Here is a 14,659-nt window from a genome sequence, read left to right as displayed (position 1 = left end):
CACTTTATTTATTTTAAATTATTTAAAATTGAATTAGTTTAAATCATCAGATACATATCTAATGATTTAATCTCCTTGAATCTGAACATTTTCGATACAAACAATATTGCCTTACACATTTGAAACTTACACATTTGAAACTACACATATTTGAAATTACACATTTGAAACTTACGTTTCATAAATTTGATGTCATCTATTTTCACCCGTTTTAATACAATTCTTAGCGAGATGTTACCTATTACAAGTTTGATTGTTTAATTCCATTCATTCATCTACATTTCGATACAAATATCAATGAATTGTTCTTTATTACTTATTACAAACTTTAGGTTATTCTATAAATTAAATTTTCATCCCATATTTTAATACTATTATTGAAATTTTAGCTATTTACTATCTTAAACTTAAATTTCATTAATTTCATGCCATCCGTTTTTACTTGTGTTCTGATATAATTATTGACGAAATCTTGCCTATTAGGTATTTGAAACCCTCATTTCATAAATTCAAAGTCATCCATTTTCACTCGCGTTTTAAAACAAATATTAATAAATATTACCTATTACGTATTTGAAACTTAGTCATTCTATAAATTCAATTTTCATCCGTGTTTTTAAACTATTATTAAATTTTTAGCTATTAAGTATTTGAAACTGTCATTTCATAAATTCAAAACCATAAATTTTTCCCCATGTTTCAATACAATTATTGACGGAATGTTAAATATTACTTGAAACTATAATTTTTTTAATTACAATTCAACCCATCATTTGATTTAATTATTACGACAATGAAACTTTATTTCCATATACCACATTCATGTTTTTACTGTGTTCTTGCTTTCAATTTTTTCCCTTCTTTTTATACGTTCTTGTTTTTATTTTAATCATGCTGTGCGTATGTACAGTAATATTTCAAATTAATTCTTTACCCAAACTGATGTTTTTTGATAATCCTGTACATTTCAGAGGGGAGGGGAAGAATTTAACCACTCGACTTGTTCTAGCTAACCCATGTAAGCATAGCTTGACTAATGGCTTAATGCAACCTGTTTGAACCGGTTCCACCACGCCTTTGCCTCAGTATAAAAACAAATCATTCACAATAAGGTCATGGTTACAATAAGAAGAGTAATAAACTAGGACATGGCCGATTTGTGTTGTTATTAAACTTTATATGCATGGAAAAATACGGAATTTTCAATGCCTAAGAAATTTTAACGAACGAAAATTTTTAATAAGTTAAACAATTTGAAAATATTATATAGTTTTGACATGAAGAAAAAAAAATACTGTAGATTTTTATGAAACAATATAAATTTCGTCTTAATTATTTTATAAATATGTTAGAAAAATGGAATTTTAGGGACTTTAATTGCCAATATAATAAAAACAACAATTAACAGCAATGATTTGAATGAACTGTTATATTTTCTTTTTATAACTAACATGTAATGGACTTATATGCTAATTTTAGATAGTTATAAATATAACATATTTATTAATTCATATAAAAAATATATTCTAAATTAAATAAAAAAAAAGATACAATTTTAGAATATCTTTTTTTAAAAAAAGCTTCAAACTAATAACTTTAAACTCATTGATAATTATGTTTATTTCTATATTTTTCAGTAATACTTATTTAAATACGTAATCTAGTATGATAATAAACTGAGTAAAAAATTCCATTTATAGGGAATTTTTTTTCCTGGTATTTTATTAATTTCAGAGAATTTTATAAAATAAACAAACACCAGGAAAATTTTGATGAAATCTAGAAAAACTTTCAAAATTTTGCAGTTTACTGGAAAATTCAGTTGAATTGGCGATAATATAAAAACATGCAGTGTGACTATGTAAAAGCACAAAATGGACTTGGCAGCTTTATAATATTTATGGCGTAATTTGACATATAAAAGTAGACCATACAGTGATATTGCGTACAGATGACTTTTCTATAATAAAGGAAAAATAAATAAAACTTGAACAAATAGTGCCTGCATTGAATTTTTACATTTTATCTCCTATTAAATTATCCGTTTGTATTAAAATAGAATATTCTTGCAATTGTTTACATAAAAATTTTCAAATTATATATATATATATATATACATATATATATATATATATATATATATATATATATATATATATATATATATATATATATATATATATATATATATATATATACTATATATATATATATATATATATATATATATATATATATATATATATATATATATATATATATATAAATTAATTCGAATAAAATCGTATAATTAATTAAAAATATACGAGAAGAACAGGGTAAATAAAAACTAGCCAGATTTAAAATCAGTGGTGTAAATTATTTTAAATCAATATTGCTTTTTTAAAAAAAAAAATTTTTAACATAATAGTTTTTACAGAATATTTTATATTGTACTAATTATTAAAATGTTTTTTTTTTCTTCTACAGGTTTGGTCGATGAAGTTAGATTATAATTGAATGAAAATTTAATTATTAAAATGTAAGTAAATGATTTTGTTACTTTTTCTTGAAAATCCCGGCACTATTTATAAATTTACACTTTATTTATGAATCAAAAGTGTTTTATAATGTTTTTATGTTGTTTTATAATAGTGAATTTTGTTTTATCAAGCTTTTTTTCTTCAAATAATTGTGTAATGAATTTTATTATTTAACCAGTAAATGATAGAAAATATCATATTAAAAAAGAAATAATTCGACTTCATGCAAGTACAGGGTTGAGAAGTGTTTCCATCATTGAGCCACTTATTTTTGACACGTGACTTTGACATCAAACTTACAGTCTTAATATTTTTTTCACGTTAATGTAATTATTGCCTTATATATTAAGTATACATAGGTGTAAACTTTATAATTACACAATACTCATTAAATATTGGGAATATAAAGATAAGTGCCATAGGCTCAATGAATGAAACCCGTGAATATGCTGGTAGCTATACTGTTTATATAGCGTTAATGTGAGTAAGCAGGTAGCTATTTTATTTTTCAAAAAAACGTTTAAAAATTTTATGAGTCTGAAAGACTCATGCTTCGAGATTTTTGCTGAGTGTAAATTGACCAAGAAGGAATAAATTAGATTATTTAACTTAGATTTCATTACTCCTGTGAATATGCTTTTACTAAATCGGATACAAAAAGACGATTAGATTTATTTTGTTTTCTTTCCCACATTAGAAGACTATATTTATACCTGGTTCAATCGAAACAGCTATTAAATATATAATCAAAAATTCATCAAAATAATAAAAGGATTAACCTGGCTTTTGCAACAGGCCTCTTAATTATTTATAAATGAATAAAGATTATGATTAAACAACATTACTAAGTCCTAAACAACGTGATTACAATGACTGAGAGAAAATATTATAATTTTCTATATATGTAAATTTATCCCAAAATAATTGCTAAAGATGAGTAGTATTTATGACGTAATAAGACGTAAATGTTAAACTTAGAGAACCGTAACTTACCTGGAAAAAAATTACCCGATATACCAAGGAGAAGTAATAATTATATTTCCACGCTTAGCTTCTTTTTTACGTCACTCAAAACTAATGTTTTGCAAAGCATGTCTTCTTGATTACGATTTTGTTTCTTATTATTGCTATTGCTAAAAAATTTCCGAAGATACTTTTATCCATATTCAAAAAATTGCCTGAACTTTGTGAGAAAACAGAAGTGATTATTTTGATTACTATAATGATAATAAAATAAATGATCATATTTTGCTGTATTCCATCGAAGCAAAATATTGGCTATTTAAAGTTAGAACAATGTACTATTTGCCTGAAGATTCGCCCATGTGTAGAGAAGTAGCAGTCTTAATATCTGAGACATTCTAAAATCTTCCTATCCCTATAATTTTCGCGAATGCAATCAGATAATATTAATGAAGGATTTGAAAAATCTTTTTAGTCGGTGTAGGTTGTAGCTGAATTATTTTAAAGAAGAAACTATGATCATTTCGAGTTGAAATAGCTTGTCAGTTCTTGCCCAAACGCATTTATCTTTATAATTATATTCGTTGAATTTAGTATGTGAAAGGCATTACTCCATGTTATTCTGCTACTATTGACAATAATGGTAGTTAAATAAATGATGGCATTTTGCTATCGTCCATCGAAACAAAATATCGCCGATTTAGTTTTGGAACAATGAACTATTTGTTCGTGTTTTAACTAAAATTTCGCCCATGTGTAGAGGAACTAGCGGGCTTAACATCTCAACAATTCAGAGATGTTAAAAACCCTGTAATTTTCTCATATGAAGTTAGATTAGTTTAATGAGGGATTTCAAAAGTTTTTTAGTTGGTTTCATGCTAGTCGGTCATGGCTAATTTATTCTAAAGAGAAAAATGGGATAGTTTCGAGGAAGAACAAAATTTCTGTCCTTGTTCAAACGCATTCGGATAAACAATGCTAAATTAGAGTTTCTGCACAAAGAAAGATAGATATTCCATTCGAAAGTATATTCCATGTTATTCCATTTCTAAAGACATTAACGATATTATAATAAATAATGGGATTTTGTCACCTTTAATCAAATAAAATGTAGGTTATTTAGAATTAATGTATTATTTTAGCTAGAGATACGTCCACGTGTAGAATTCTAGTAGGCTTAACATCTACGCAATTCTAAAATGTCTGTATCCTTGTGACTTTCTCGAGTGCTACAAGGATCAGTTTGAAGAGGGATTTCAAAAGATTTTAGCCGGTTTCATGTTAGATGGTAATTGTTAAATGATTCTAAAGAGAAAAATGTGTTTATTCCGAGAAGAACAAAATTTTTGTCCTTATTCAACCTTATTCTGATAAGCAATACTGAATTAGATTTGTTGAGTTTAGTATGAGAAAGGCTATTCCATTTTTATAAACATTAACGATATTAAAATAAAAGATGATTTTTTTTTTATCTTCAACAAAATATTGTTTACTTAGAGTTAATGCACTATTTTAGCTGTAGAATCTTCACGTGTAGAATACTAGTAGGCTTAACATCTACACAATTATGAAGAAATGCTTATATCCCTATAATTTTTTCAAATGCTACATGGATTAGTTTAAAGACGGACTTTTTAATCAATGCTATTTTCTTTAAATTAGAAGAAAAAGCAATAAGAGTGAAATGAACAACTTGCCATTTTTTGTTCAAACACATTTGGCTTTACAATATATATATATATATATATATATATATATATATATATATATATATATATATATATATATATATATATATATACACAGTCGTCCCCACTTAATCGCCCCTCGGATAATCGAATAACCCGCTTATACGAATAAAATTTAATGGAACCAAATCATTTTACATTAAACTAATGTTGAACTTCCCCGCTTAAACGGTTATTTGTTGTTTCTTGCCCCCGCTTAATTGCATAAAGAAGTGGTACTGAAATGAAAAAAAATTTGTCAATTTTAGAGAAATATTTCACCAGCTGATATAGAATTTCCCTTTTTCAGTTAAGATATGGTTACAATAGGTGGCCATTTCAATAGGGACTTCTTATTATAGTAGGTGCTTGGGATGAAGTTGAACAATTAATCAAATCTTGCTGCCAGTTATACATTGAAGTAAACAAAGGGGTTTTACCCCTCTTTGACTTACTTCACTCACACATCATTTAGTATGTAAAAAAGGGATAGAGTGATTTGTTTTTAGGTCAAAACTTGTGGTCCCCTCTTGATGCACTATTAGCTTTGATAAGAAAAAGTTTTAAAAACCTAATACACTAGTGCAAAGAGTGTCTTTTTCTAAAGTGGAATAACGGCTTAATCCAGTGAATAATTTTGAGTTGGTTGCAAGTTGAGCGCGAAAAAGAATGATTTAAATTTATCGGGAAAAAACAATGAATCTTAGAAACAATAAATTTCAAAGAAATCCCCAACTAAAATAGCGCATTAATTAGGAATTTCTCAAGTTTCAAAGATTAGAAGAAGAAAAATTCTGCATGTGTTTGAAAGGAATACGCACAAGTTATAAAAATTTTTGTAGAAACAAAAAGGGAATATCTAATCTTGATAAATCGAAAAATTAAACCGGTATAAAAAAGTCTTCAATTATAGAATTTTTCGGATAGGTTTAAATAATATTTTAGTTCCTATATGATACTTTTTACTAACATCCATTTATTTTTATGTAACTGCAAATGACATTTTTTTATGATACTAAGGAAGAAAGTTTTAATTATAATTATTTATTGATCATATAAGTGAGTTTATTTAATCAAACCGCGATACTAAACCATTAAAAAGTAAAATTTCTTGAAAATTCAGAATTTTAGATTGAATATTGCATTCCCCTTTTAATCGAATAATCCGCTTAATAGCATAGATTTGGCTGGAACCGATGATATTCCTTTAAGCGGGGTTGACTGTATATATATATATATATATATATATATATATATATATATATATATATATATATTGTTAGCACTAAGTTTTAATTTTATTAAAGTTTAAAAAGAAAATGATTGGCCACTAGATGGCAGTAGCAATTATGTGTAGAGAGAGCGTAGAGGTGCGCGCGAAAATGAGCCTGATGTAAAGAATGATACAATTACTGATGTCTGTAAATATTGTTTGTAAATAAATTATTAATATGCTAAAATAATCAAGCTCTTACTTCCTCCTACCCCCCAACTTGCCCGAACCGAGCTACTCGATACCTGACAAATTATATGATTCCAATAAATTCAGAAGAGGGATTACCACAAACCGGGATTCCCCGCAACGCTATCAGGTAGGCGATTTTGAATTATTTCGTTTTAAGTATTCAAATGTGTAGTATAAAAAACGTATTGTTAAGTAGTAAACGATTTTGAGAATTATAAGTATAAAGTATTTTCTTAATTTCGTTTCAACGAAGTAATTAAATAGAAGTAATTTCGTTTTCGAGGATGAATGTACTAAAATTTCGTTATTGATAAAATATTTCCATGTATTAAGTATTTAAGTATCATAATTTACGAAGCATGGCCTTTTGGGGGAAGGCAAAAAAAGTAGATTTAATAGAATTAGCATCGGAGTTAGGTCTTTCGGTACCAGAAGATGCTAAAATAATTGATTTAAAACGTATTATAACCGAATCGGAATCATACGATGAAGAATTTAGTAAGAGCTTACTAAGTAGAATTTCGGAAGATAGAGTAGCATCAGAAATAGCAGCCAAAACATTGGCAGACCGCGAGTATGATCTTGAACGTCTACGCATAGAAAGTAGGGCTCAAAACGTAAACATTTCGGATTTAAGTAGTAACGAGGAAAGTAAAAACGTAAACACAGATTTTAGAAAGTTAATGCACGAATATAAGATCAAAGATGGAGATATAAATTTTTATTTAGTTTTATTTGAACGGCAGGCGCGACGTATTGGTTTAAGTGAAGAGTATTGGGTATCACAATTATTGGGACTACTCCCTTATGAAATTACGCAACTAATCGCGCGTGAAAACGAAGATAATGCAAATAATTATAAGTATGTGAAATCATTATTGCTTAAGAGATATAAGTTAAGCGCTGATAAGTTCAGATTTAAATTTTTAAATCATGTTAAAAATCCAGAAGGTACATGGAAGGATTATTCTTTTGAATTACAAAACTATTTTGAAGAGTGGATAACGGGTCTCGAAATATCGGACTTCAATAGTTTAAAGAATTTAATTATTACTGAACAATTGAAAAAACAAGTAAATTCAACAACGCGGGAACATTTTGTGGACGAATGGCCTAAATTTAATAAACCAGATCAATTAGCAGATAAATTAGATAATTATGATAATGTGCGATCGATTAACAGTTATAAATTAAGAAACTCATCAAATTTTTATTCTCGTGGTGATAAATTTCAGGCGGAAAAGAAATCAATTCCGTTTAGTGAAAACAAAAGTATAAATCGAAAAAAGTATGTAAGCTCGGATATCCGAAATGAGAAAGGGGAATATAAATGTTTCAACTGTAATGATTATGGCCATATATCTCGTGATTGCCCGGCACCTAAAACTATTGCTTATTGTAAGAAATGTAAAAAGCAAGGTCATTCTCTTCGAACGTGTAAATTTGAAACCGAACAAAAGCGAGAAGGGAATAATTTATCCGTTAGTCAAAACAACTCGGATTCAAGTGCATCATTGGCGCCTACGAATTATTTGAAAGATGCTTATATTTATGGTAATAAGATGACGGCTTTAATTGATACAGGAAGTAGTAGTTGTCTTTTGAAAGAAAGTATCGCTTTAAAAATGAATCTGGACTTGCAACCAGATAACAGTGATTTATTTGGTTTTGGTAATCAAAATAATCCAGTTACGAAAGCTATAGGTAAAGCTGTAGTAAATATTCGGGTGGATGACGTAATAGGGAAATGTATTACTTTATTAATTGTTAAGGATGATTCACAACCGTGTGATTTAATTTTAGGAAGAACATGGCTAGACTTACCTTACATTGCTTTTGTGCGCATTGGAGGTAATTTAAAATTTGGATACGCATATAATGACGTTTTTTCTGAAATTCAAGTAGATATGAATAAAAATGCGGTCAAATTGAAAACAGTAAACGAAACAGAAATCGAAAATAAATCAATTAATTTAATTAGGGCAAGAGTCGAAGAAAGCGAAAACTCGATTCTTAATGGGACAATTTTAGTAAAAAGTATAGGCCAGAATTTTGATTCAATTCTTGAGGTAGTTAACGGTGAAACTATTGTACCGGTTGTAAATAAGGAAGAATTTAACTTAAAAATTAGGAAAGATCAGTGCTTAGGTAGGGGAATGGAGGTAAGTGAGGAAAGCTTAATGCTGTCTAATAAAGTGGAAATTGATAGTCAAATAGTAGAAGTAAATACAATTAACAATGAGAAGTCTCCTATTTTAATGACAGACATTAATTTTGACGAATCCTTGGAAAGTATTAAAAGATTTGAACTTTTAAGTTTATTAAATAAATATCGTGACTGTTTTGCTTTAAACGTAAGTGAGTTAGGCTGCACGAATTTATGCAAAATGGACATTAAAGAAATAGAGGGCAGTAAGCCAATTTTTCAGAAACCATATAAAACCAATTCCGAAGAAAGAAAACAAATAAAAGAAATAGTCTCTGAATGGAAGAAGTATGGAATAGTGTCAGACACAAAATCGCCATATTCCAGTCCTGTATTATTAGTTAAGAAAAAAACAGGAGAACAACGATTAGTTATAGATTTTAGGAAATTGAACTCTCAGACAGTTAAGGATAAATTTCCTTTACCCAAAATTGATGACATTTTAGAATGTCTTGGAGGAAGCCAGTTTTACACGACTTTAGATTTAGCTAGTGGATATCTACAATTGCCATTAACAGAAGAAGCAAAATTGAAAACGGCTTTCATAACTCCAGACGATACTGGTCAATTTGAGCGAATGATTTTCGGATTGGCAAATGCACCAGCAGAGTTCCAAAGACTAATGAATATTGTTTTGGGTCCATTGTTCAACAAAAAAGTACTCTGTTATTTAGATGATATCTTGATTCCAGCCAAAACATGGACTGAAATGATACAGAAACTTACTGAAGTATTTGAGTGCTTAAGAAGAGCCAATTTGACTTTAAAACTACCAAAATGTGAATTTGGAAAGTTACAGACTGAATTTCTTGGTTTTATACTTAGTAGAGATGGTTTGAAACCTGGACCACGTAAAGTAGCAGCTGTTGAAAAATTCCCAGTTCCAAAAAATATGCATGACATCCAAAGATTTTTAGGACTTACTAGTTTCTTTAGAAGATTTGTTCCAAAGTATTCTCTCAAAGCAGCACCATTATCTGAACTTACAAAAAAGGATGTAAAGTTTGTTTGGACAAAAAAGCAAAGCGAGGCTTTCGAGGAACTTAAAAGTAATCTTATTAAAGCGCCTATTCTAGCTCATTATGATCCACAAAGTGAAACTGAAGTACATTGCGACGCTAGTTCTATTGGATTGGCCGGAATATTGTTTCAGCGAGATAGTAAAAAGAATTGGAGAATGGTGTATTGCGTTAGTAAGAAAACTACGGAAACTGAACAAAAATACCATTCAAGTAAATTAGAGTTGATGTCAATTGTGTGGACATTAGACAGATTAAGGCAGTTTTTGATAGGAATAAAGTTTACAATCGTTACAGACTGTCAAGCAATAGTGTATTTAAACGCTAAAAAGTCATCAAATCCTCAAATGGCAAGATGGTTTAACCTAATGCAAGAATATGATTTTGAGATCCGACACAGATCAGGTGAACGAATGAAGCACGTTGATGCGCTAAGCAGAGCAGCTGTTGAAGAGCCAGAAGACACTTTGAACACTCTTATTGAGAGAAAATTTGAAGTTTGTGTTACCTTGACTACAGACGAGCAAGTTTTGATGATGCAAAATTCAGACATTGAACTGCGTAAATTAATAGAGATATTCAAGAAAAATTGTGATGATAGATCCGAAGCTGAAAAAAGAATGATCGAAGGATATGTTTACAAGCAGAATAAGATTTATAGAAAACACAAGGTTAAAGATAAAGAAATTTTATTATATGTAATACCCAAGGCAATGAGGAAAAGTATAGTAGTCAGATCCCACGATCTCATGGGACATTTTTCAGTTGATCGAACTGTTAGTAAAATAAAAGAATTATATTGGTTTGCCTCGATGAAGCGTTACGTAAGAAGACATATTTCAATGTGTTTTGAGTGTTTGCTGAATAAAGTACCAGGAGGGAAACAACAGGGATTTTTGAACCCAATTGCACCAGGGAAACGTCCGTTCTCTGTCATTCACGTTGATCATTTAGGACCTTTTGTTAAAACTTGTAGAGGAAATCAAGAACTATTAGTAATAATAGATAATCTAACCAGATTTGTCAGAGTTACACCAGTGAGAAGTACTTCAACTCAAAATGTGCTGAAAGCTTTACAGAATTTCATCAACGAATTTGGATTACCTGATAGGTTGATAAGTGATCGAGGGTCATGCTTTACTTCGCATCAATTTGAAGAGTTTTGTGCCACGAATGGAATTAAGCATACTCTAAACTCTACAAAGCATCCTCAAGGGAATGGTATGGTTGAACGAAGTCACAGAACCTTACTATCTACGATTTCTACAAGTATGGAAGATCCAAAACACAAAGATTGGGACTTGAAGGTGAAAGAGGCCGAACGTAATTTAAATAATGCAGTTAATAAAACAACCAACAAAACTCCATTCCAAATGCTACATGGTTACTCACCTAGATTTTATGATGGACTTATAAATAAATTAGCAGATGACGAAGCTAAGGAATATAAGGATCCTGAAGAAGTGCGTGAAAAGGCGATTCAGATAATAGAAGAAAAGCAGAAAAAGATGAAATCATATTATGACAAAAAAAGATGTAAAACAATCAACTACGTTAAAGGTGAAATAGTGGTCATGAGGAAAACACCTCAAGCAACAGGTCAACCTTTGAAAACTCAGCCAAAATACAGGGGGCCATTGATAATAACGCAAGTATTACCAGGTGACACCTACAGAGTAACTCAGTTACAAGAAAAGGAAAAGGGACACTTTTTCACAACTACCGCTCATGTGAGTCAATTAAAACCTTGGAGAATTCATCCAGACTCTAGTGATTCCAGTGACACTGAACAAGAATTTTGAACTTTATGAACTTTCATTTAATTTAACTTTTATTATACTAAATTGAACTTTAAAAAAAAAATCGTTTTACAGTATAAATGTAGTGTATCACCGTGTACTAATAATTTCTTTTTATTTTTATAAGTAGGTTAGCAAAAGTAAGAAAGTTGTTTTTAATTTCTAAAATTTTGTAAACTGTGAAATTGAAATAGTTAGAAGAATTGTAAGTATCCATTTTTCTTTATTTTTTGTCATATTTTGAAATAACTTGTATGTATTGTGTTGTGTTTAGTTATTAATATTGTTTGTATTAATCAGGAGATTAATCGGTCAGTCTGGCCGAATGTTAGCACTAAGTTTTAATTTTATTAAAGTTTAAAAAGAAAATGATTGGCCACTAGATGGCAGTAGCAATTATGTGTAGAGAGAGCGTAGAGGTGCGCGCGAAAATGAGCCTGATGTAAAGAATGATACAATTACTGATGTCTGTAAATATTGTTTGTAAATAAATTATTAATATGCTAAAATAATCAAGCTCTTACTTCCTCCTACCCCCCAACTTGCCCGAACCGAGCTACTCGATACCTGACAAATTATATGATTCCAATAATATATATATATATATATATATATATATATATATATATATATATATATATATATATATATATATATATCACATCAAAGCAAAATATTAACGGTTTCGATTAAAACAATATACTATTTGCTCTGATTTAGACTCGAGTAGGGAACTATGTATAGAAAACTAGCCGGCTTATATGTCCGCTATCTTGCATTTTTCTCGAATACAATCAGTCCAAAGAAGGGTTTCCAAATATTTTTAGTGTTTGCTTTTCTTGTAGCTCTTTGTTATATAATTTATTTTATATTTTACTTATTTTTTGTGTAAGTTTTGTAAAATTGTTATATTTAAATGTCACAATATTTTTTATCTTTAATTATTTAATTTATTTGCTTTTAAATTTCGGTTCGTTGTGCTATAACCAAAATTTGGGCATAATAAAAAAAAATATAATGTATCACGTGAGCAAAAATATTTTGCGTTTTAGCAAAGAATAATTTTTCCAAGTTCAAAACATACTTAATAACATATTTAATGTAAGGCTTTTTAATTTACGAATAGATATTGTGCATGTTAAGCATGAATAAGTTAACCTAACCAAAATCTGTCATTGTTTCTAGTTTTGTGGACTTAGTATCATGATATCATACATAAATTTTTATTTGCTTACTAAGATGATCATACTTTTAGTAATTATTAGTCATGCCCTTTCATTTTGCAATTTTTTTTACTGCATCATTATTGCAAATTCTAAATTCATTTAATTAAAATTAAGTTTTTAAACATTATGTGCTGGTACTTTTTACCGTAACTTTTACAGTGTAGCTAAACTTTATAGGTTGTATATTGAAATTAATGATTGAAAGACACTAAACAATTTTTGTTCGCTTTGTGTTTGCTGCTGCTATGATACGTTGAGTTTTAATAACTTTTTTGAGAGATTTATAATTTTATTCTATTATAAACTAAGATACAGTTCTCAGGAGCAAGGTTTGTAAGAATACTTAGAGCTCAGTTCAACAAATATTCAGAAAAACATTCTGCATATTTCTTAAATATAAACTTAGTTTTAATTTCTTAACTGGCAGCTCTTCTTTAAGCAACTATATTATTTGAGAATTTGATTTAAGCACCTCAGTTGAAATTTTTTTTTAATCAGTGTGCAAATTGGGTCACACTCAGTGTTTGGAGCATTATCTCTGTAGAATTTCAGTTATATTATGTATAATCTTCCTTTTTATCTTAAAAAAAAAGACTTAAAAAACTATTAATAAAAAGGTTAAAGATTTAATATATACCATACGGTTTTGATTCTGTAAAACTTTTTTTTTACTGAAAAAAAAGACACTTGACTCAATTTTTTTTATTTATGCTATGGTTAAATTAGAGTTGTACCTCTAAAATAAAGAAATAAATTAAAATAAACAATAAAGTGATTTAGTATCTCATCAAAGAAGCACAGAAAAATGGTTCTGGCTCAGTGAGTAAAATGTATGAAAATATAATCAATAATAATAAAATATATCAAACTATAGAATATAAATATATATTGCTATAGAATATAAACATACTACTATAGAATATAAATACATTATGTTAAGCGAAATTATTAAAATGTTTTCTAAGAGTTGATGCTTTTTATATATATATATATATATATATATATATATATATATGTAGTTTTAGTAATAAGTGAATAATAAAGAAAGACATTTTTTAAGCTTCAACTAAACATAAAATAACCAGTTTATAGTAAAACGTTTAAATCGATGTGTTAAACAAAACTTAGAATACTTGTAACAAATTTTAATGAGAACTTTTGGTAAAGGAAACATGGATAAATGGAATAACAACTTGTATTTTGTAGAGCAAAAATAGGAACTGTTAGGAATATTCGATGAAAATCGAAGATAAATGTCATTAGTTATGAATATAATAGTGGTTGTAGTTGAGTATTTGTTATTTTAAAAGGAAAAGAAATGATAAAATAACATTTTTATAAGCGAAGAAGAAAAATAAAAATTCTGTTTTCTTTCTTTTTTCCTGGTGCTCTTTTCACACTATTGCCTTGATATATTTTGTTTTGTACAGTATCAGAAAGCACTATTTTAGGGATGTAATAGTTTAAGCTAATGACGAGATTATATCGCTTCGCTGCTTTATTTTCTTACTTTAATTTCGTTTTTTAATTTTTAATTAAAAAACGATATTATAATTTTAACGGTATTATAATTTTTTCCTCTTTTAATTCTTTCCTTATTTTTTTAGTATTTTTATCTTATATGTTGGGTTTTATGTACCTGTAGCTCAGGCGCAGTTAATAAAACTTTTTCACTTAACTTAAGCATGCTAGCGAACAACATGTTAACCGTTTAAGTAAAGCTATAAACCAC

At 28.4% G+C, this 14,659-nt stretch overlaps 1 protein-coding gene and 1 long non-coding RNA gene across 2 annotated transcripts in view; one reads left to right on the top strand and one right to left on the bottom strand.

Annotated features, from left to right (window-relative positions):
- MESR6 (misexpression suppressor of ras 6) overlaps nt 1-14,659 on the bottom strand; it is a 569,253-nt gene that overhangs the window by 171,910 nt on the left and 382,684 nt on the right. The window lies entirely within an intron of this gene.
- LOC147810967 (uncharacterized) overlaps nt 1-14,659 on the top strand; it is a 50,327-nt gene that overhangs the window by 26,836 nt on the left and 8,832 nt on the right. The window contains exon 2 of the long non-coding RNA XR_015433066.1: nt 2,470-2,521. This is a non-coding gene — a long non-coding RNA (uncharacterized LOC147810967). The remainder of the gene's footprint in view (nt 1-2,469; nt 2,522-14,659) is intronic.

The sequence above is a fragment of the Parasteatoda tepidariorum genome, chromosome 4 (assembly GCF_982258835.1).
Source record: "Parasteatoda tepidariorum strain Cologne lab strain chromosome 4, Ptep-v5.0, whole genome shotgun sequence".
Taxonomy (NCBI): domain Eukaryota; kingdom Metazoa; phylum Arthropoda; class Arachnida; order Araneae; family Theridiidae; genus Parasteatoda; species Parasteatoda tepidariorum.
Note: the sequence above shows the minus strand (reverse complement) of the source record. Positions and strands in the feature narration are given on the sequence as shown.